A 21,548-nucleotide genomic window follows, 5' to 3' on the forward strand; every position below is an offset into this window, starting at 1 on the left:
TGTGTCCAGAATTCAAGAAGGATGTTGATAAATTGAGGGAAGAGCCACAAGAATGATTAGAGGGTTAGAAAAGATGCCTTATAGTGACAGACTCAAGGTACTCAATCTATTTAGCTTAACAAAGAGAAGGTTAAGGGTGACTTGATTACTCTCTAACTATGTAAATGGGGGACAAATATTTAATAATGGTCTCTTCAATCTAGCAGAGAAAGGTATAACACAATCCCATGGCTGAAAGTTGAAGCTAGACAACTGCAAACTGGAAATAAGGTGTACATTTTTAACATTGAGAGTAATTTCCCATTGGAACCAGGTCCTCATTATTAGCTGCTCTAACTTTCCAATAAAGAACATAATCTTCCTGAAATTTTGTTTGCTGTATCTTGTCTTAGGGTAGAGTTCTTCTGGGGGAGTTTAGTAAATATTAGTCAAAGAATTTTAAAGTTACAATATGTGAAACTTGCACACACAGCATTTTGTTTACTATGGTGCCCACAGAATAAAAAGGTTGCATTGTTTCTTTGTTCTGGACCTAACATGCTGTAACTTCCCTCAAAAGTACAACTTACAAGGAAGACTGATAGTTAATGTCCTGGATACTTATGCCTACAGTCCATTGAATCTGATATATCGTATAAAAAGCAACATTTATAAATATAAATGTTCAGTAGTATGGCCTAGCCTTCCTCAAAACTCCAGCTGCTACTCTGAGTCATAGGTGAGGGATTCAGAGACCAGTGGGAAATGTGGTGGAGGTGGGTAGGGGACCTGGACATTGGCGGAATATGGAGGTGAGGATAAAAGGGATGCAAGAGTCCCCAGGATCTTAGCAGAGAGTTGGCACAGAGAGGGAATGGAATAGGGTCAGAGAAGAGAGGGTATAGAAAGTGGGCAAAAGGAAACAGGGCAGGCAGAGCCCACTTTGGGAGACTTGAACCCCAACTCAGCAAAGTACTTAAATGTGTCTTTTGCTTCAGGGGGCTCTATAAGATTCATCAGAGCAGGGCTCCACTTCTGCAGACCTTATTAATCCACCCAGTTTTGGCTTTTATTACAAACCTTCCTCCAGAAACTAACAAACAAACCAACAAACAACTTAATTAAAACAGGGAAGAATGTGAAAGCGTTTAGATGTATATTATTAATCTGTATCGAAGTAGCACCTAGAGACCTCCCTCAATCAGGGAGGCCTGTTACACATGTAACACAAAGGTAGTCCCCATACCAAAGAGTTTATAATCTAAATAAAGAGTTTACAATCTACATTTCAATGGAGGTCATCTAACACATCAAAAAATCTTCACTTTATTTACAAAAATTCTATGCCTTTCAAAAAAATCCAAGTTCAAGTAAGTCTGCAAATGAACAGCTAAAAGGGCCAGCCAGTTCCCTGCTATCATATGATCCTTACTATCACCCTGTCTGATTTACTCCCAAATTTAACATTGCCTTACCATGCAATTTTCAAAAATAGATACATATGTAAAAAAAACCCACAAATTACTACAAGATTATAAAACCCCATTGCTTATACATGGGATGCATTTCCAAAGATTCTTTAGTTATCTGTTATTTTCAATTCTGCATATATTTTTGCAGCTTTCATTGGTGGCAATGTTAAGTTTGGGAAAAAATCAGGTGGGATGATAGCAAGTGAAGGATTATATGGCAGTGCGGAGCTAGCTACATCCCCTAATGTAACAGACTGGCAGTTCTTTTGTGAACGCCCCCTGTTAGCAAGTGCTGATGATCACACTGGGAGATGTTAAGTGGGTCCTGCTGACTCACTGGTTTAGGTATGTAAATCTGGAGGAGAACAGATAAAGGTTGTTGCCACTTCACTCATGATATATATTCCTTCTCCACTCAGATTCACTTCCTCCAGATTACACCTCTTCACACAACTTAACTGTGTGTAAAGTTAAGAACACATTACCGGTATTTTAATGGGACAGTCTCACAGTCTACAAAGTTAAACACATGCATCAGTGTTTTCAGTATTGTGGCCTTAGTTGGTAAACATTATATGTAAATATGCTAATCAGCAAGACCTGACTACACTTATGTAAGCGCAAAACACCCTCTATTCATTTAATTCCATACCCCAAAGATTTTCCCTTTTATTAATAAAAATATCTTATTATTCAATCAATATGTATAGCACTAGTAGACAATTGATGGAGCTCTGAGATATGCTTAAACACCTGGGATCAAATTAGTTTTGAATCTTTAATTCTAGTTAAATAGCACATTACTACTTCTGTATATATCCAACATATGTAATTTCCAAGGGGACATAGTGTAGGTTGGGTGCTGAGGCGTAAATGAAGAAGGCATCTATGATGTGTGAAGTGGCTGCTTTGCTCAATTAGCTATTTCTAGACTTCTGAGTTTTTTGGGGGGTTTTTTAGATAGAAGAATTATTTTATGGAAATTATCATACATTTTATTGGGGTTAAGTAGACTCCATAGAGGCATACTTTCACTCTTAACTATTTCCTAATCTGGGTTTTTCTTTCCTAATTAACATAATTATTTCACATTTATATTATAGTAGTGCCCAAATGCCCCATTAGGATCAGAGCATCATTATATTAGGTACTGCTCAAACACCTAGGGATATCCTTCCACAAAGAGCTTGTGTTCTTGTAATATATTATATTAAAACTGCATAAAATGGTGGCTGGAAAAATTAATTGGAAAATAAGACTGGGGTAATTCAAACTAGACCTGATCAGAGTGACCCAAAAGATCAGGGAGTGAAATCCTCCCACCTACATTGAAGTCAAAGGGAGTTTTGCCTCGTATCCAATGGAGAGTCCTGTGTGGGGATCAGATACATATCAACCTCTCTAACCCATGGGGAATCTGCAAAAAAATAAATGCAGCTTGAGCTGGAGGAATATCTCAGTGTTTTCTTTTCCCACGGGACTCACTTCCATGTTTTATCCTATGGGAAGGAGAGACTGTCCTATGTTCCAGCTTCAAAATCTTTATTATTGCTGGTGATACACAATCCAGAATGAACCCAACTTGACTTTCTGATCCCAAGCTGAGGTAGAAAACTTTTCTTTTTACTTGTAACTAAGCAAATAGGCTCTGGAAGTCACTGAGACACAGTAAATGTGCTGAACCCCGCAAAGCCATTTATAAAGAGTCACTTTCCAGCAATCAACTGTATTTGAAAATCTATTTCCAAAAGTACGGCAGTTAACACAATTACTGGTATTTGCCCACCTACATTCCCATCTGCATAACATTTTGGCTGCACAATAGCTTTCATTTTACAGTAGGAAAAAGATGTACATTCCATTAAAGGAAATCCCCATGCTGCTACTTAAGTGTGACTCAACTGACTCATTAGTAATCAAATCTATCTACATATCAGCACCACACCAACCATTTGTGGTACCATACTATCTGAAGGGCTTTGAAAACCTCAGCTACCTTGGGAAATCTGTGAAGTTTGTGGGGATAGCGTGGTTTACATAAGGCAGCAAAATACCTCTGAGAAGAATGAACAACAAACTGATTTCAAAGTCAATTCATCTTTCTTTGCAGCAAACATAGCAGAGCCTGCTTCAAAGAAAACAAATTAGACCTGTTTTCAGTATACAAAAGAAAACAGGCAGAGGAAAACAAAAATCGTAAGTTACACCCTGTCAGAATAATGGAGTTGCTTAAAGGATAGACTTTTAGAGCTCCAAAAGAGGATAGAGGCCCAGTTGGTTGGTCTAGTTCTTGTAAATTCTTTGGTCTTTTCTCTTGTTTTCCTTTTTCCCATTTGCCTTTATTTTGAACTCATTAGATACAGATTACTCCAGTGACTGATGCTCTAGAAATACCTTTGGGGGTATAGAAAGGTATTGTGAATGATTCCTATGTTTGTTAATTGGGGCATGTTCTTTAAAATGTAAAATAGTCATTTTACCAACTCTTTAATATGAAAACAATGACTTAGTCATTAAAACTCTTAAAAAATATAATTAGTCTTCCTCCTAGCATAACTTCCTCCTAGCATAATAATTAGTCTTACTTTATAGCATAACATTTGGAGATCTTACATCAAGAAGATTGAAAATAATCTTTTTGATGTCAGGAGAGGGATAGCTCAGTGGTTTGAGCATTGGCCTGCTAAACCCAGGGTTATGAGTTCAATCCTTGAGGGGGCAACTTAGGGATCTGGGGCAAAATCAGTACTTGGTCCTGCTAGTGAAGGCAGGGGGCTGGACTCAATGACCTTTCAAGGTCTCTTCCAGTTCTAGGAGATAGGATATCTCCATTAATTTAATCTATATCCTAACTTCAAAGGAGAATTAGCACAGAAGATTTTCCATAATCACTAGAAATGAGCTGGATCTTCCCAATAACAAGATGAAGCCTTCTCTGGAACAAGGTATCAAACTTTGCAAATTCCCTCCTCTCCTGACTCTTTGGACCCTAATAATTACATGGCAGGTCTCTTAGACATGTGACCCCTTACTCACAGTTTCATTGGCCCCACATCACACACACACCAGGGATAGCAGAGCTAGAGTACCCCTCCTGAGTCTGGTCTGTGATCCTGTTTGACTTGACTACCAACGGGCTGTAGAGTGGATTTCTCACTGCCTTCCCTTCATACTATTTGGAAAGTTGCACTTTAGTTCCTCCTTCCACAATCTTTTGAGGAGGGATTACAGGCACCGATGAGGTGGCCTGGAAAGTGTCATAGAGTATGCAGAGGTAAGAGACCTGGTCATAGATGGAAAGGGATTTAGATGCTCCTCTTCTGTTCTATTCTATATAGGCTCTTATACCACCCTCATCACCATAATATCTGAGCACCTTCCAGAGGTACATTACACAATGTAACTGGCATCTGTCACGGACGGTTCAGCCTGTCTCCAGAGGGAGATTCATGTGTGCAGAGTTTTGTTTTATTAGGATTCTTTTTTAAATCTAGACACTTCTAGGTGTTTGTGGTAGAGAAGCATGTTGAAGAAGTGCACCTTGTACTTGGAGTGGAAGGTGGTGAGGTCTGTGATGGTTCTTAGTTCCTACAGGAGTTGATTCTCCTGCACACAAGGATTTTTGCTTATGGTAGAGAGCTCACTGTGGCTGAGGAGTGGAGTTGTTGACTACAGACTTCATCCGAGAGGTGACACACATCTGTTATTTCACACTGGGCCCCCTAAAAACCAAGGGCTAGCTCTTTGCTTGGAGTCATAGGTGCTGGAACTAGGGGTGCTAAGAGTGGCTGCCATACCCCCTGGCTTGAGGTGGTTTCTACTATATACAGAGTTTACAGTTTGGTTCAATGGCTCTCAGCACCCCCACTATAAAAATGGCTTCAGCACCCCGGCTTGGAGTGCCCTTTTTCTACAGTGGGATGAATTAGAGTTGTGTCCTTTCAGAATTTCTATAATCATCAAGCCCATAATTGCATGTGTGTTCACCTTCTCAACCTGCAGCAGAGGGAAACAATGAAGCTCTCTTCAGTAAACATCTGCTAAAGGAACAGTTTGTTTCAGAGAATAATTGTGAACACTGACAGCAGGATGTCCTAATATAAATGCCTCTCTCCGAGGCTGCAATTATAGAAAGAGAATGAGGGAAAGTTTAGCATTCCCTCATCAACTGTCTTTTACAGTAAGGACTTTACAACTTGAGAAATTCCCATAAGAGCAGGAGAACAATATGTACATTTGCCCAATAATCCACAACAAACAGCCTGATCCTGGAGCCTTTGCTTACATGAGCAGCCACTTTAGCCTCGTCTATGGTAGGAAAAGTTAGCAAATAGTTCCCATACTATGGTTCAGTTCCACCAATGGTAGCAATATTGGGAGCCCTAGGTAGATGGACTTTTTCACCACTGTGTCAGTTAGACTTGCTCTTGTTTTTAGCTGCATCTTGGTGTTTCTGCAGTTTCAGCAGAAGTACCTTATTACATTTACATATACTAGGGAAATTTAAAAACCATATGTACATAATCCACTGATGCAAGCTATAGCTTTTTAGCTTGTATATACTGCTACTTCATTACCTAAATAACTTCAAGAATTTTGTTAAACCAGATAAAAATTTGAAGAAAGTGCTCATAACATCTATTTCAGGTAAAGCTGAGTTACAATTTCAGTTTTGAAGCACCTTTATCAGTTGCTTGTAACATCCTCAAACAAATTCTGGGCACACTTTATATTAACATTTATATTAGTTTATAAAGGGATAAGAAATTATTAACATATAAGTATGTTGAAGACATGAATAGTATGTGCTATAGATGGCTGTAAGTACTGCAGTAGAGTTATAGATGATTACAAGCAACCTACTACACTGTTACTCTCTTTAACAATCTATAATAATTGAGTAACTATTTATTAAAACACCTAGTAATCATTTATAAACCATTTATAAATGAAATCTTAATACAAGGTGTGACCCAAATTCCACTGGGGCTGAAAATGTCCATGCTTAGTCTCAACCCAAAGATGAAACTTTTTGGAAACTCTGTTCTTCAATAAACAAGTATAACTCACATCAAGGTCAATGGGATCTATAACCTTGAATATCAAGGCAGATTTGTCTTAATATATTCAAGAGTTATATAACCCAGCCCTATCAACCTTAAGATCTCTTAGCTCTTCCTATGCCCCCACTGCCCACAGCCATCATCCTCATTGCACCTTTTCAGAGGGGGGTCCCACAGTTACCTGGCCTTGTCTTTGACCAAATCCTCAGACTGTTACATTTCCCCTGACTCTACCTTTCTTGAGGTCACAGCAGTAAAGTTTTTTCTCTCTCAGGGTGATTGACCATGCGTGACCGCAAACCAACGGTCTATACCACCAATTTCAGACCTCTTAAATAAAGCAAGTTTATTTGGCATGGGATAGAAAATAAAGAGAAAACTCACAAGTGAAAAAAGTTAAAGCAGAATATAAGCTCAGGCTGTAACGTTGTGATAAGCATAGTGAACTAGGCCTAGATTCTTAATTATAACCTATTAGTTCAACAAGATGGAAACTGCAGATGGCCAAAAGTTCCTGGTTCTTCGTCCTACAGCAGCATGCTATTTGCCACCTTTCAGCATCTCTCTTCGGAAATATGTGTGACATGAACTGGAAAGGGGTATCCAGGATCAATAAGTTTGCGTAACCAGAAATTTTCTCTTGTTATGGTTCTCAGTTTTTATTAGCATGTTGTGTATCGCTTTAGCCCTGCACAATTAAAGGTGTTTTTGTAAGCTTCTACATATTTAGTTAAGTTCATTGATTCATCATATAAACGGCTTAATTTCCTCCTCCTAATTTACTTGTTTCAGAGTAGCAGCCGTGTTAGTCTGTATCCGCAAAAAGAACAGAAGTACTTGTGGCACCTTAGAGACTAACAAATTTATTAGAGCATTTTTGTTAGTCTCTAAGGTGCCACAAGTACTCCTGTTCTTAATTTACTTGTGTACATCTTGGTGCATTGACTATTTCACACCAGCTTCGCCCTCTGGATCTGTAATGTAGTGCTGCCTAGAGGGAGATGTGGTGAGCCTGCACTATGCCTCTAGCATAATCAAGTCAGTTTGCAGTGTTGCAGACCTGGGCAAGATTTTCACTGAGGATCAGGACAGAGGTCTCATTGACCACTAATCTTGCATTTATCAACATAAATTTGAGATTCTGGTGTCACCCTGGAGGGTGTAGTAACTTCAAAAGACATGGGTGCTATTTGGTTGTGTTGTTCTAGCTGCAGATGTCTGGCAATTGACTGGAAGAGGGGAGGAGAGTCCAGAATGGTTTTGTTCTGATGGTGATGGACTAGCACAGCAGTTTTCAACCTGTGGTCCGCTGACCCCTGCGAGTCCGCAAACTATGTCTAAGGGGTCTGTGAAAGGTTGTCATTACCATATAACAATGGTTTTCAGTCTGTGGTCTGCGGACCTCTGGGGGTCCCCAGACTATGTCTAAGATTTCCAAAGGGGTCTGCACCTCCATTTGAAAATTTTTAGGGGTCTGCAAATGAAAAAAGGTTGAAAACCATGGGACTAGTGGATACTAGATGTTTTGTATGTGGCACATCTGCTCAGTTTTCCCTGACACTGCTTCTGCAGTTAGTTGAGAATGGGCCTAGCTGACAGCCAAGTGCCAGAGCAGTGTATGATGTGGTGACAGGTAGGTTGCATGCTTTTCTTTCTCCCTTTTTCTCTTCATTCTTCACTTTCTCCCCTGGCTGCCCCTATTCCTCCTGCTCCTTTCTCAAGCCTGACCCCCTTTTCCTCACATCCCACATCTTGCTTTATCCTTCCTATGCTGTCCTGATTTTTACTATGCTTCCCCTCTTTCCCAGCCTTTCTCTTTTTCTGTCCCATGCTATTCCTCTTGCCTGCCCTCGGGGATCAGATTTGGGGGAGGAAGTTCTGGTTCTCAACTCAAGCTCTGCCCACAATCCCAGAATAGCAGGAGCATTGCCAACCCTCAACATTTAAAAATGATGAATCAGGACCCAACAAATCATGAGGTTGGCCTAAAAATCATGGTATTTTTAAAATCATAAATTGGGGGCTCTCTTTATTTGCCTTCTGGTGGCACTTGTTTCATTTTTACAAGCATTTCTCCGCAACCATGAGAGCTAGAAACTTACTTCTTTAATGAAAGCTGAGATTCTCCTGCAATCTATTGATTGCAGCAGCTGGGGCCTTAAGAAAAACACAAGACTTGCAGTAAAATTTCAGGAGATGGCAACACTGGGATGTTTCTACTAAAATGATCAGAAATGAAATAATTTACAATATAGACTTTAAGTCCCTGTCATTTGGCTTCAAAGTAAATACCCAGTTGGGACAAGCGAGGGCAGTTTATACTTCTTTTAGGGCCATATTCTGTCCTCAGATTCATGCTTGCAACTCTTACTTAGGATCCATGCTTGTGTATCCGTGTAGTGGCTGACACAGCGATCACTCCCCGCATTGCCTCTGCCACACAATTCTTCTCCTGTCTGAGGCATCCCTATGTCCATGCGGGGGAAGGGGAGGGTTTTGGTGTTTGAGTTTTAGATTCCCTGCTCACTTTCCCACCAATCTATTCTTACCTCCCCTCTAAGCTGTTCAAGCAGTAGCTCGGCTCCTTTTTCTCATTCAGAATGGGGTAGGGCCCAGCATCTGGAATCCAAACTCCTCTATCCCTAAAGTAGGGGGGAAGAGGGGAGTAGGAAGTGGTGTTGGGAGAATGACCAGAATTCTTGTGCTTTGTGCACAGCTGTGAGCCTCTCCCAGCCAAAGAAATCACATCAATCTGTCTTGCATACATGTCCACAGAGAGCAGTGCACCAAGAACCAACATACAGGCCTACAGATATCCTCCCTCTGGTGCCCTTGTCCACACAGATCAGAGAATCACCATTTTGAGGCTCCCCTGATATAGCTGGGTTGTCATTTTGGAATTGGGCTGGAGGTGGAGGGGGGAGGGTAATGTGTGGTGATTCAAATGAAGCAGATAGGTGTCTTGAGGATTAATCTGCAGTGTCCTGTCCCATACTTACATATCCCCTCTAATGCAAACCAGCTCATCATCATAAGAAAGGGACAGTCAGCCCTGCTTGGGAGTTCTTACTGGGAAGTTTTTAAGTGAGGTGAAACTTGGGGTATGCAAGATAAATCAGACTCCTGAAAGGGGTATAATAATCTGAAAGGGTTGAGAGCCACTGTCCCTAGAGAACTCCTTGACTGGGCTGCACAAGTGCCTGGGGGCAGAGGTGGTGCTAGCCCATTGGGGGCCCTAAGCATAAATATTTTGGGGGCCCTCCACAACACAATAAAAAACAAAAGGGAAAGCCCCCCCCTTGAGCTGCTTGGGGCCTAAGCAATTACTTAGTCTGTTTGTGCCCAGCACGGGGTCTGCCTCAGGGCTCCATTACACTACTAACCACAGATAGGGTTGCCAGGTGTCCGGTTTTCGACTGAAATGCCCGGTAGAAAAGGGACCTTTGTGGCTCCAGTCAGCACTGCTGACCGGGCCGTTAAAAGTCCGATCAGCGACGCAGCAGGGCTAAGACAGGCTCCCTGCCTGCCCTGGCTCCGCACGGCTCCTGGAACTGCCCAGCATGTCCCTGCGACCCCTAGGTGCAGGGGCCAGGGAGGCTCCGCAGGCTGCCCCTCCCTCAAGCGCCAGCTCCGCAGCTCCCATTGGCCGGGAACTGCGGCCAAAAGGAGCTGCGGGGGCAGGGCCTGCGGGCACGGGCAGTGCATACCGTGCAGAGCCATGTGGGCGCGCCTCTGCCCAGGTGCCGGACATGCCGGCCTCTTCCGGGAGCAGCGTGGAGCCAGGTCAGGCACAGAGTCTGCCATAGACCCAGTGCGCTGCCGACCAGGAGCTGCCTCAGGTAAGTGCTGTCCGGCCAGAGCCTGCACCCCGAACTCCCTCCTGCATCCCAACCCCCTCTCAGATCTCCCACCTGCACCCCAAACCCCTGCCCCAGCCCTGAGCCCCCTCCCACACCCAAACTCCCTCCTGGAGCCCACACCTGCACCCCCAACTCCTCATCCCCGGCCCCATCCCAGAGCCCACACCTCCTCCCCCACCCCAGCCCTGAGCCCACTCCCACCCCCTTGGCCCCAGCCCAGAGCCTGCACCCCCAGCTGGAGCCTTCACCTCTCCCACACCCCAATTCCCTGCCCCACCCTGAACCCCTCATTGCTGGCACCTGCCTGGAGCCCTCACCCTGCCCCAACCCAGTAAAAGTGAGTGAGGGTGGAGGAGAGCAAGGGGGGGAAAGCTGGAGTGAGTGGAGGGCGGGGCCTCAGCGAAGGGGCGGGCAGGGGGCTGGCCAAGGATATTGGGTTTTGTGCAATTAGAAAGTTGGCCGGGCAAAGCCTGCCCCTGCAGGAGACACATCCTCCCCTCCCTCAGTGCCCCGGGGGCAGCACCTCCGGCCGCCTCCCCTTTGCTCTGGGAGAGCCTCTCCTCTCCCACCCACACAGGCGTCTTCCCTGGGGTCCCCATCGCCTCTCCTGGGCGGGGTGCGCCCCACACAGCCCTCTGCTCCAGGGGCCCCCTTAGCCTCCCTGCCGCGGGCTCTGGTCCCCACCCCAGCCCGGGCGCGGGGAGTCCGCGGGGCCCGCCCGGCTGTGGGTGGGTGTGTGGCGGCGGGAGGGGGAGAGCCTCGTCCTTGGCTCCTCCCTCCGCGGGAGCCTGCTTCTTCCCCAGCCTCTGCGTGATGACGCGCCGGTGACTCGCCGGGGCCCCTGGGCACAGGCCTGTTGAGCCCAGCGCCGCGAGCCGGCCCCCGAGCCCGCGCCAGGGTCCCGCAGCGCAGAGCGGCCGGCCAGCCCCAGGGGCGCCGCTTCCCCCTGCGGCTCGCGCGGAGGGAGCCGGGCGCCGCGGGGTGAGTAGCCAGCGGCGCGGCGCACCCAGGCATCGCAGGGACACGGCTTTCTATCCCCCCGCCACAGCGCAGCCCGTCCGACGTCCCGCAGGAAGGAGCTCGGGGAGCAGCGGGGGCGGGGGCGTGAGTGCAGTTGTGCATCGTGACAGCGAACTTCTTGCGGCGAGCCAGAAGCCCCACTCCAAACAGGCGCGTGTGTGTTGTACATCCAAAGAAGTAACATACATAAAATCTGTAGGTGCCTGTGTGTGGTTTTTACATGGTTCGAGAAAGAGGTCTTTAAAAAAGAAAAGGGGGGATTTTTTTATCCCCTTTTGTAATTGCAGCTGTTTGGTTTGGGCTTTAGCTGCAGAGTGAGGGAGAGAGGTGAAAAACGTTTCTACTAAGCAGGAAAGGCCTTTTCTCTTTTCGGATGGTGTGTATGTAGTTCGCTTGAATCTCTGTTCTGTGCATAAATAATACACCCAACAAATACATTATGTACCTTTGTGTGAGATACTTATCAGTGTCTAACATATGTAGGGACCTGCCTTCCTCTTTCTGCCTATTGCTCCTCAGGGAGGATAATGAAATATAAATATTGGACTTTAAATGGAAATAATTTGGTTGGGGCTTAATGTGGGGGTATTTAAATCTTCATTTGGCTGGTCTGCTTTTTTTGTAAATAGCTTACTTTGGAAGCATATAGTTCTATCAGACATGGGTTTATGGATTAATAATTTTTATTATCAGGAGAGAAGTGTTTCGGGGAGAGGAAGATACCTTTTATGTGCAGTCATGTATTACTGAGGTGTCTAATTGGCACACCAAAATGATTAAGTAGTAATCTCTTCTTCTCTCTGTTTGTAAAGGGAAATGGATTGCCCTGTCTCTGATATTTAGTAAACTATTAGCTGTCACAGTGGGCCTTTCTTTGTGGTTTGCTGAGTAGAGAGAGGAACATTGAAGAATAACTGGAGTCTGAGAAAATTGTGTTGGCGACGCTGGTTTCATAATTGGTTTTGAACAGATTAGCTGTTGAGTGATCGGTAAATTTTCTGACGTCTTGAGGGTTGTGCCAAGCTTTCTCCATTCCCACTCTCAACCATCAGATTTAATGCATGTATTGCCTGCGTGTGTTACAAATATAAATATATTTTATATATTAGGAAAAGTAGGGAGAGAGAGGTGGCTCTATAGAGAGAGGAAGAGGGCAGATTCTGACAGATGACATTGACTGGCTTCTTTTCCTGCCCCATCTGCTTGGTAATTGCAATATGTGTGATGCTGCGGTGTCTGACTTAGGCACTGCCCTGTCTTCTCTTTTCTCCCCTTCTTTGGATAATGGGATGGTGTTGTGAGGACCAGGAAGGATACAAGCATTGTCATAATGGATCAGAACAAATAGTCTATCCTGTTTCTGGTGGTGATTGGTACCAGTTGATTCGGAGGAAGGTCTAAAACCCCTGTAATGGACAATTACACAGTAAAGAACCTCACTAGTAAGAGTATGAAGGAATAATGACGCTAGTCAACAGCTTGTGGCTCTCCCCAGAGAAGGAGTGGGAAGGGATTTTATTGCTTAACTGTTTGCAGGGCTTTTTCATTTTTTGCAAATACCAATAACAGAATATAGGGAAGTAGTGTTTGGGAGGGGAAAGTTTAATCAGCAGGAAGCTTACAAAGTTGCAATAGATGGGTTAGCATTCTTGAGAGATACATTAGATTATTGTGTAGGGCAGTAAAAGGGAAAATGAAAGGAGGCTAATGCCGTTGCTCTGGCTCCTCCTCCTTACTTGCTGTCATTAGAAGAGCGGTGGATAGAATAATGTAGGAGTTGAAATATGCTCTGTGGAATAGCTGCTTTCAAACGAGGTGGAAAAACACTGTTATGCACAACCACAGAGTATGACGAAAAGGAAGCTAGGTACGTGTGCTAGCAGCTGTACTGTTTCTTTACTCATTTGTCAGTATCAGTGAGGATAGTTACAGCACTGGATTCAGATTTTCTCTATTATTCTCTAAACTTTATATCTCAACCTGGGGGCATATGACATTTTTACAATATATATTCATGTAACTAAAAAGAAACATTAATGTTTTTATGATTATATCTGCACTGATTTCAGTGGACTGTGGGTGGAAGGTTCCACCCTATGGTTCTCAGCACAGGATCAGGGCCAGTGAGGCTACTCATCTGAGTAAGACAAGTAGGATTTGGTTCAGGGTTTCAATTCAGGATCATGTTTGTATTTCTCCCATTAGATTCATTGGTTGACACATACTGGTAACTTCTCTAGTTCTTTCTATAATTTAATTTTTTCAAATATCTGGGCATGGCATTTTGCAGATTATTTCATAAAGTGTATTTGTATCTTCGGAAACTTTAAAAGCAAAACTAAAGCAAATAAAAATACTGAGACTTACAAAAAGACACTACTGTGCATACAGTATTTTCATCTGAAGATTTTTAGTATGTGTATTTTATTAGATATGTGTAAAATAACAGCATTTTGCTGGATGGTATAACATTCCACAGAGCATCTTGTGTCCTTCATCATTAAGGCAAATGGGAGTTACCATACAGGACCAGACCGTTTGTTAAGTCTAACAGCCTGTTGCTTGCAATGGGCAGCACCTGGCTGATGCTGAAAAGAAAGGTGATTCCCCCACCCCTCCATATTGAACTTGTCTAGTTATGCAATGCCGAACATGAGGGGAAATGGTGTATAACAGATGAACAGCCTAAACACTGTGGCACTACACAGGAACCTAGGAGTTGCTATGCCACATTAAACTAGTTGTCCATCTAGACTAGTGCCCTTTTACTTGACATTCTGCAATACCAGATGCTTCAAAGGAAGGCGCAAGTAACTCTGTAGTAGACCATTATGGAATAACTTTCCCATAAGAGAAATTTCTTCCAAACTTGTCAGTTGGTGGTTGGTTTATGCACTGAAGTGTGAGTATTTGTCCCTTATAATTTTTTTATCCTATCTAGATGTTCTTTTAAATCTATACATGTCTAGTTCTTGTAATATCCTACTAAGCTCTTGGCAGCAATGATCTTGTGGCAGTGAGTTCCACAGAATAATTATGCACTGTGTTTAAAAAAAAATCATTGATTGGTTTTAAATGTGTTGTTTTTCAGTTTCATGGAGTGTTCTTTGTACTGAGAGAGAAGGAGTTTACCTTCTTATTATTTTGTTGTACTCTATCATGTCCCTTATTACTGGTCTGCTCTCTAAGCTAAACAGTCTTCAATGCCTGTTCATACCTCTAATAATTTTTGTTGCTAGTTTCTGATGCCCTTCTATTTCTGCTTTCTTTTTTTTGGAGATAGGATGAAACAGTATTCCAGATGAGGGTATACCAATGTTATATTTTCAGTATTATTTTCAGTTCCATTCTTTATACAGCCTGACACTTTGTTTTCTGCTTTGCATGTCTCAGTGCAGTGAGCTATGTAATGCCACAGTGGTTAGACTGTTTATCTCTGTTATACAAAATTTCCCCTTATGTTCAGCATTCCAATAGTCTGGAAAAAGGGTGAACAGTTTTTCATAGAGCTGCCCACCCTGTTGTCTAGGTCTTTCGCCTGAGTGTTTACAGTTAATTTAGAACCAAGCAGTATGGATGAATAGTTAAAATTCTATGCCAACAAATACACAGTAATTCACACTGGAAGAAATAATTTCATCTGCCATTGTGCTGCTCATTTGCCGGGCTTTATTAGAGTGGTCTTTTCTAGTCTTTACTTAAATTATTGTCATCTGCAATTTTTGCCACTTCACTGTTCACCCTTTTCCCAGACCACTGAAAAGTGTCTTAAACAACACCAGCCCAGTCCAGGACATTGGACCACCCCACTGTTAACCTTTTGCTATGCTGAAAACTGATCATTTAGGTCCCAATCCTGTAAACATTTACACACATGCATAAAGTTTGCAGTTTCTAATCCATGACAGTACTGTACTTTGTTTCTCACTCTCATAACTACTCAGTTACCTTAAGAGTCTCTGGTGTGAGATTTTGTTAAAGATTTTTTTTGAAAATCCAATTAAATTATTTCAGCTAGTTCTCCTTTATCCACTATTTTGTTGAAATGTTAAAGAATTCTAGTAGCTTTTAGAGGCAAGATATCCTTTCACAGGTGATGTGCTGGTTTGTTCGTATCATATTGTGTCCATCTAAATATTTTATCATTCTATTTCAAATTATTGTTTCAGCCAGTTTTCCTAGTATTGAAGCAATAATATAATCTAGCTCTTATATAGTGTCTTTCATTAGTAGATTTCAAAGTGCTTTACAAGGAGGTCAGTAGCGTAATCCTTATTTTACAGGTGAGGGAAACTGAGGCACAGGATGGTGAAATGACTTGCCCAAGGTTATCCAGCAGACCAATGCAGAGCCAGGAATAGAACCCAGGTCTCCTGGGTCCCAGTCCAGTGTTCTATTGACCGATCATTGGAACTGAGTTGTGCAAATATTTATACCTGTGAACTCAATGGGACATGAGTAAAGTTATTCACATGCATATGTTTTTGAAGGATCATATCTGTAGACCAGTGGTTCCCAAACTTGTTCCGCCGCTTGTGCAGGGAAAGCCTCTGGTGGGCCAGGTCGGTTTGTTTACCTGCCACGTTCGCAGGTTCGGCCGATCGCGGCTTCCAGTGGCCGCGGTTTGCTGCTCCAGGCCAATGGGAGCTGCTGGAAGCGGCGCGGGCTGAGGGACGTGTGGGCCGAGGGACGTACTGGCCACCGCTTCCAGCAGCTCCCATTGGCCTGGAGCAGCGAACTGCGGCCACTGGGAGCCGCGATCGGCCGAACCTGCGGACGCGGCAGGTAAACAAACCGGCCCGGCCCATAGACTGCTGTAGACTTTACTACCCTAAAAGACAGCATAGCAGATTATGATTTCTTTAAAGGATTATTGAAGAACATTATTTTGGGTTAGAGAGCAATTTGAGAGATGACTGTTGTGTAGTACAATTATTGTTCAGAAACAGGCTAAACAAATCTGAGCTAGAAACGTTTGTAGGCTTTTAATTTATTCAGTCTCTATATTTTAAAGGGGCACTGGCAAAATAAAAATAACTTAAAACCATTTTACTTGGTCTAAATTTGATACCCTAAATATGGAAACTAAGATAATGTTTAAAAATTCTAGTTTAAATCGTGTGCAGTATGTTTTTAATTTGTGCTCTGCATTAATTTGGGTCAATGAAATAGACTGGTCACTTTCACTTTGTTTACCATAATTTCACTTTGTATTTCTCATGCATTACTACCTTGCCACTGTTTTGGTTTCCAGCATTGTAGGGGAATGTTTAAAGATTAAATGGAATTGTTTTAAATGTCTAATCAATCTAGATGTTACAAAAATGAAATCTTGCACCTGTCTTACTCAGCTGACCCTCTGAGGCCTCAGTCCTGCAACTTCATCCGGGCAGGCACCCCAGTGAATTCCGTGGGACTCTGTGAAGTCCCTGGGATTGCCTGCATGAATCCAACTGTGATATCAGGGCCTAAGGCAAGGGCGGGCAAACTTTTTGGCCTGAGGTCTGCATCGGGTTTCGTAAATTGTATGGAGGGCCGGTTAGGGGAGGAGGTTGTGGCCTGGCCCCCACCTCCTATCTGCCCCCTCTTCCCTCCCCCCCCGGACTCCTGCTCCATCCAACCCCACCTTATTCCCTGACGGCCCCTCTGGGACCCCTGCCCCATCCCCCCCCCCCCCGCTCCCTCTGCCCCCCGCCACCCCATCCAACCCCTCCTCTCATTCCTGACGGCCCCCCCGGGACCTCTGCCCCATCCAACCACCCCTTCTCCCTGTCCCCTGACTGCCCCTGGAACCCCTGACTGCTCCCTGCCGCCCCATCCAACCCCCCCTCCTTCCTGACTGCCCCCCGACCCCATTCAACCCCTGTTTTCCCCCTGACCACTCCAACCCCTATCCACACCCCTGCCCCCTGACCACCCCCCGAACTCCCCTGCCCTCTATCCAACCCACCCTGCTCCCTGCCCCCTTACCGCACTGCCTGGAGCACTGGTGGCTGGTGGCGCTACAGCTGCGCTGCACGGCTGGAGCCGGGCCATGCCGCTGCCACCACCACACAGCACGGAGCATTGGGTCAGGCCGGGCTCTGCAGCTGCGCTGCCCCAGGAGCGCGCTGCCCCAGGAGCTCACAGCCCTGCCGCCCAAAGCATTGCGCCGGCAGTGGAGCGAGTGAGCTGAGGCTGCGGGGGAACAGCAGGGAAGGGGCTGGGGGCTAGCCTCCTGGCCCAAGAGCTCAGGAACCGGGCAGGATGGTCCGGCCCACGGGCCATAGTTTGCCCACCTCTGGCCTAAGGTGATATCTCATTTTTAAACAATGTAGATTAGCCAGTTAGGCAAATATTACTGATAATGCAGGAGAATTCTAAAATGGATAGTTGGAAAACAACTGTTGGAGTGTTCAATGAGAAGAGTTCTCTTCAGGATCCAGCTTTTTGAGTAAGCTTCACTTTTAGGATGATCTCCAGGGAGAAAAACTAGCAAAACGAGATTAAAGTGATGTGTACTATTATGTATGGTGTGGTTGGTGATCAAAGTTTTTTAAAATAGATACTGTAAAATTACTTTGGTAGAAAAGAGCACCAGTAAAATTGTTTTTCTGCCAGCAATTTTCAGATCTAGAGAATTCTGAACATTTGCCAAAATTCACATGAATAATTAGTGATGCTCTTGAGTGTTTAGTGCTGTGCCAGCAAAATTTATTCGTATTGTACTATGGCTGTTTATTAGATAAAACAGAAAATGGTTGCAAGGGATGCTGGGCCCCCAGCTCCTTCCATTCTGCATCATGGAGCAGCAGGGCACAAGAAGGGTTATAAAATCCCAAAAGCTCATAAAGAGACATGGAACATGGCCTCGTGCATGCTTGCCCTTAACAACTCTGAGTCTCTGGGACATCACTAATCTGTGTGTGTGCACGAGGTGGGAATGGATGGATTAGAGCCAGGGAGCACCCACTCTATATGATATGATCTCCTCATTTACCATCAGATTTCCCCCAAATGCCTATTCCAATTCTCTAGTCCACATTTAAAAACAAAGAAGGCAAAACTTCATATTCCTTATCAATCTAATGGGCGGGGGGGGAGAGTGACACAAACTGAACTAAAAATAAACCAATCATTTCTCAAATCGCCTTTTTATATCATAGAGAAGCAAAAAAGGGCATAAACCAAACTTGTATCCTCCTTTGCAGGCTGCTGCATGTTCTGTTTAGAAGTGTTTCTCACCATGCAAGTTTTCAGATGTATAAACTGTCAAGTCTTTTTCAAAATAGCTTTGAAAAAACTGTCATTTTTAATCTTACACCAGGCAGTGGCACTTTTGAAATCATTGGTGGCACTGGCAATACAACCTCGTCTGTTTTTTCTTTTGCTCCTTGAGCAATCAGTGGCTTTAATATACTATGTAATATTTAAACCAATTATTTAATGGATATATGTTACCTTTATCTAAGGAATGTTATTAGGCCAGTTTTACAGCTCTTACCTTTGGCTTCCAAACTATCTGTGCAGGATCAAGATGATCAAGATGCCCCCTACTAGCAATAATAATCAATGCTAATTAAAACTGTTACTTTAAAAGACACATGTCTATTCATACTGAAAAGTTCTGCTTCCCAGGCAAATTTTCAGATCTCTGCATTGAATAAAATGTGATTTTATTTATTTATTTATTTATTTATTTTTATGTGTGATTGATTGATATGTATGCATTAAATGGCTTAAATTGGATACATGGAAATTTGCCTTTAAGGTAACCTTCACTTTGGCTTGTAAAATCAGTAAACTAAGGGTATGTCTACATCCAGCCGCTAGTTCGGCGGCTGGGAATCGAAGTTCTGGGTTCGACTTATCGCGTCTTGTCTGGACGCGATAAGTCAAACCAGGAAGTGATCGCCGTCGACTGCGGTACTCCAGCTAGACGAGAGGAGTACCGCAGCGTCGACGGGGGAGCCTGCCTGCCGCGTGTGGACCGAGGTAAGTTCGAACTAAGGTACGTCGACTTCAGCTACGTTATTCACGTAGCTGAAGTTGCGTACCTTAGTTCGAATTGGGGGGTAAGTGTAGACCAAGCCTAAGAGTTGTCGTGACTGACTCACTGTTTGTTTAGTGTATATTTTCCCTTTGAGGATGAGCATGCATAACTCCTATTAAAGCTAATGAGGGTATTATGCATGTCAAGGGGAGACTGAACTGTGCATTTGTTTAAGGTTTGTTTAAAAACAATGAGCCATGTTTTCAGCTGTTAGAGCAGTTGCAGTTACTGGCATAAACACAGTGCAAGGAAGTGAAAATTCAGTTTAAGAGATAAATCAGGAGTATTTCCATTGAAGTTAAGGAAGTTAAACTGGTGTAAGTGAGAGCAGAATCAGTCTAAACTGGGCTTTTTTGGGGGTGGGGTGGGGTCAGGGGGGTGCCTGTACTTCTCCAAATCATCTTTCTAAGTTACTGGCAGAGTTCTTGATCTGTAAGCCAATCTGTTTTTCTTGCTATCTGTGGACTTACCAACTGAACCTAAAAACATTTACTTTTTTTAAACATGAGACAATTTTGATTATTTTTTGGGGGGTTATTTTATAATAAAAATAAAGCAAGTATATGGAGATTCTATGAGCTTCAGTATAGAGAAGAGTAGATATTGGAATAACATGGAAAAGTGTTTGAATAGCTATAATATTTAGAGACTTAAGTCAATAATGTACTTTATTGCTAATTGAAAACTTTACTTGTCTACATAATGACATTCATCAGCATAAGATCAGCATCCTAATCCCATTCATGCTCCTTAATATAGCATAGTTCCAGCTGCCATTAGAAGGATGTTGCTATTGGCAAAGAAGCAATTTCTTTACTCAGAGCCTTTAAAATAAAAGAATCTAGAACTTTGTATTATTTGATAGCTCTGCTATAGATTGCACACTATAGTTTATTAAAAATCAGCGTATGTCCAAAAGAATTTCAACAGGTTGTCTTCATATGTTTGTTGTTTTTCTTTTTGGAGGATACTCCTCAGACGGTCACGTCTAAAGCTTGTTTAGTCAGAGATGCTGCAACATGGGTAGCCAGCCTCAGGTTAGTGCTCCCACAAGAGATTTACACAATAGACTCTATAATGCAGACCTCTGTGACACATCATTGTATTGATGTACTAGTTAAGTTAGTTTTAAGCTAGTTCTTGCCGTGTCAAAGCTATACTTTCAAACTGAATGTCGCAGGGAACATACATTTGCCTTTTCATGTTAACTTGTTGGTGTCATGACATTTCCTTCCAAAGTGCCCTGTGGTTAAGAAACGTAGCATTGCTTTGATTTGGCATCCTGTAACCCACATGTCACTGACAGGTTCCCCCTAGGGAGTCCCAATCTGTAATGCCCCTCATCATGGTATTGAAGCATTGTGTTGAGGAGATATGGTGCAGTGGAAAGCAGTTGTCCCCTCTGCACTGACAGTGGTGCTCCAGGGGAAAAAGAAGAGCATGTTCCCCTTGAGACAGGATGAATGAAAATGGGTAATTAAATTGGATTTTTAAATTTTAAATTAAATACATTAAAAAAAACCTGTTCAAACTATATTTGAAATTATTACAACTTGTGTTAAGGCCTAAATTTATTATAATCTATTAAAAGTAAATACAAAAAATTCCAGCAATACATGTTTTGCTGCCACCATATTAAAGAATGTCAACCCAGTGAACTGGTCAAAGTCACTGGCTAAGCACCTGAAACCAGAATTTGATAATTTGCTAAACCAGCTTTTAACAGCAGAAGCCTCTTCCATAGATGGAGAGAGAATATTTTCTTAATTTCAGTTTATTCAGCTAGTCCAGTTCAATGACTAGTTCATTCAAAGTTTAAAAACTGATTGGAAGTTGAAAAAGCAGGCCAAGCTTGTTTTCCTCTTCCAATCTATGAATAAAAATGAGATGTGAGAACATGAGATCTGCTAGTTCTAAAACCTGGAAGGTCACAGTGATCAGAAACAATCAGTTCAATTCACTAGCTGTAGACAATACTTCCTTTGTGTAATAAATCAGTTATTTAGCTTTAAATGCAGAACATATTTTGATAAATTTGTTTTTTGTGTGTGTGTGTATGCAGCACATTTCAGGTTGTTTATTTAATAAAAACTAATTTTACAATGCTGGTTTTATCCATTTT

The 21,548-nt window shown here is 43.1% G+C and overlaps 1 protein-coding gene across 2 annotated transcripts in view; it reads left to right on the top strand.

Moving 5' to 3' along the window:
- Window positions 1–11,208: 11,208 nt before the first annotated feature.
- Window positions 11,209–21,548, top strand: part of JAK2 (Janus kinase 2) — a 139,966-nt gene continuing 129,626 nt past the window's right edge. The window contains exon 1 of one of the 2 annotated variants that reach the window (XM_026652354.1): window positions 11,209–11,355. The gene's annotated coding sequence lies outside the window, so the exon portion shown is untranslated. Of the gene's footprint in view, window positions 11,356–12,301; window positions 12,384–21,548 lie in introns of those variants that run through there. The other variant, XM_026652355.1, reaches the window with a different exon arrangement.

This window comes from Terrapene carolina, unplaced genomic scaffold (genome assembly GCF_002925995.2).
Source record: "Terrapene carolina triunguis isolate 2854851 unplaced genomic scaffold, T_m_triunguis-2.0 Scaffold113, whole genome shotgun sequence".
Lineage (NCBI taxonomy): Eukaryota > Metazoa > Chordata > Testudines > Emydidae > Terrapene > Terrapene triunguis.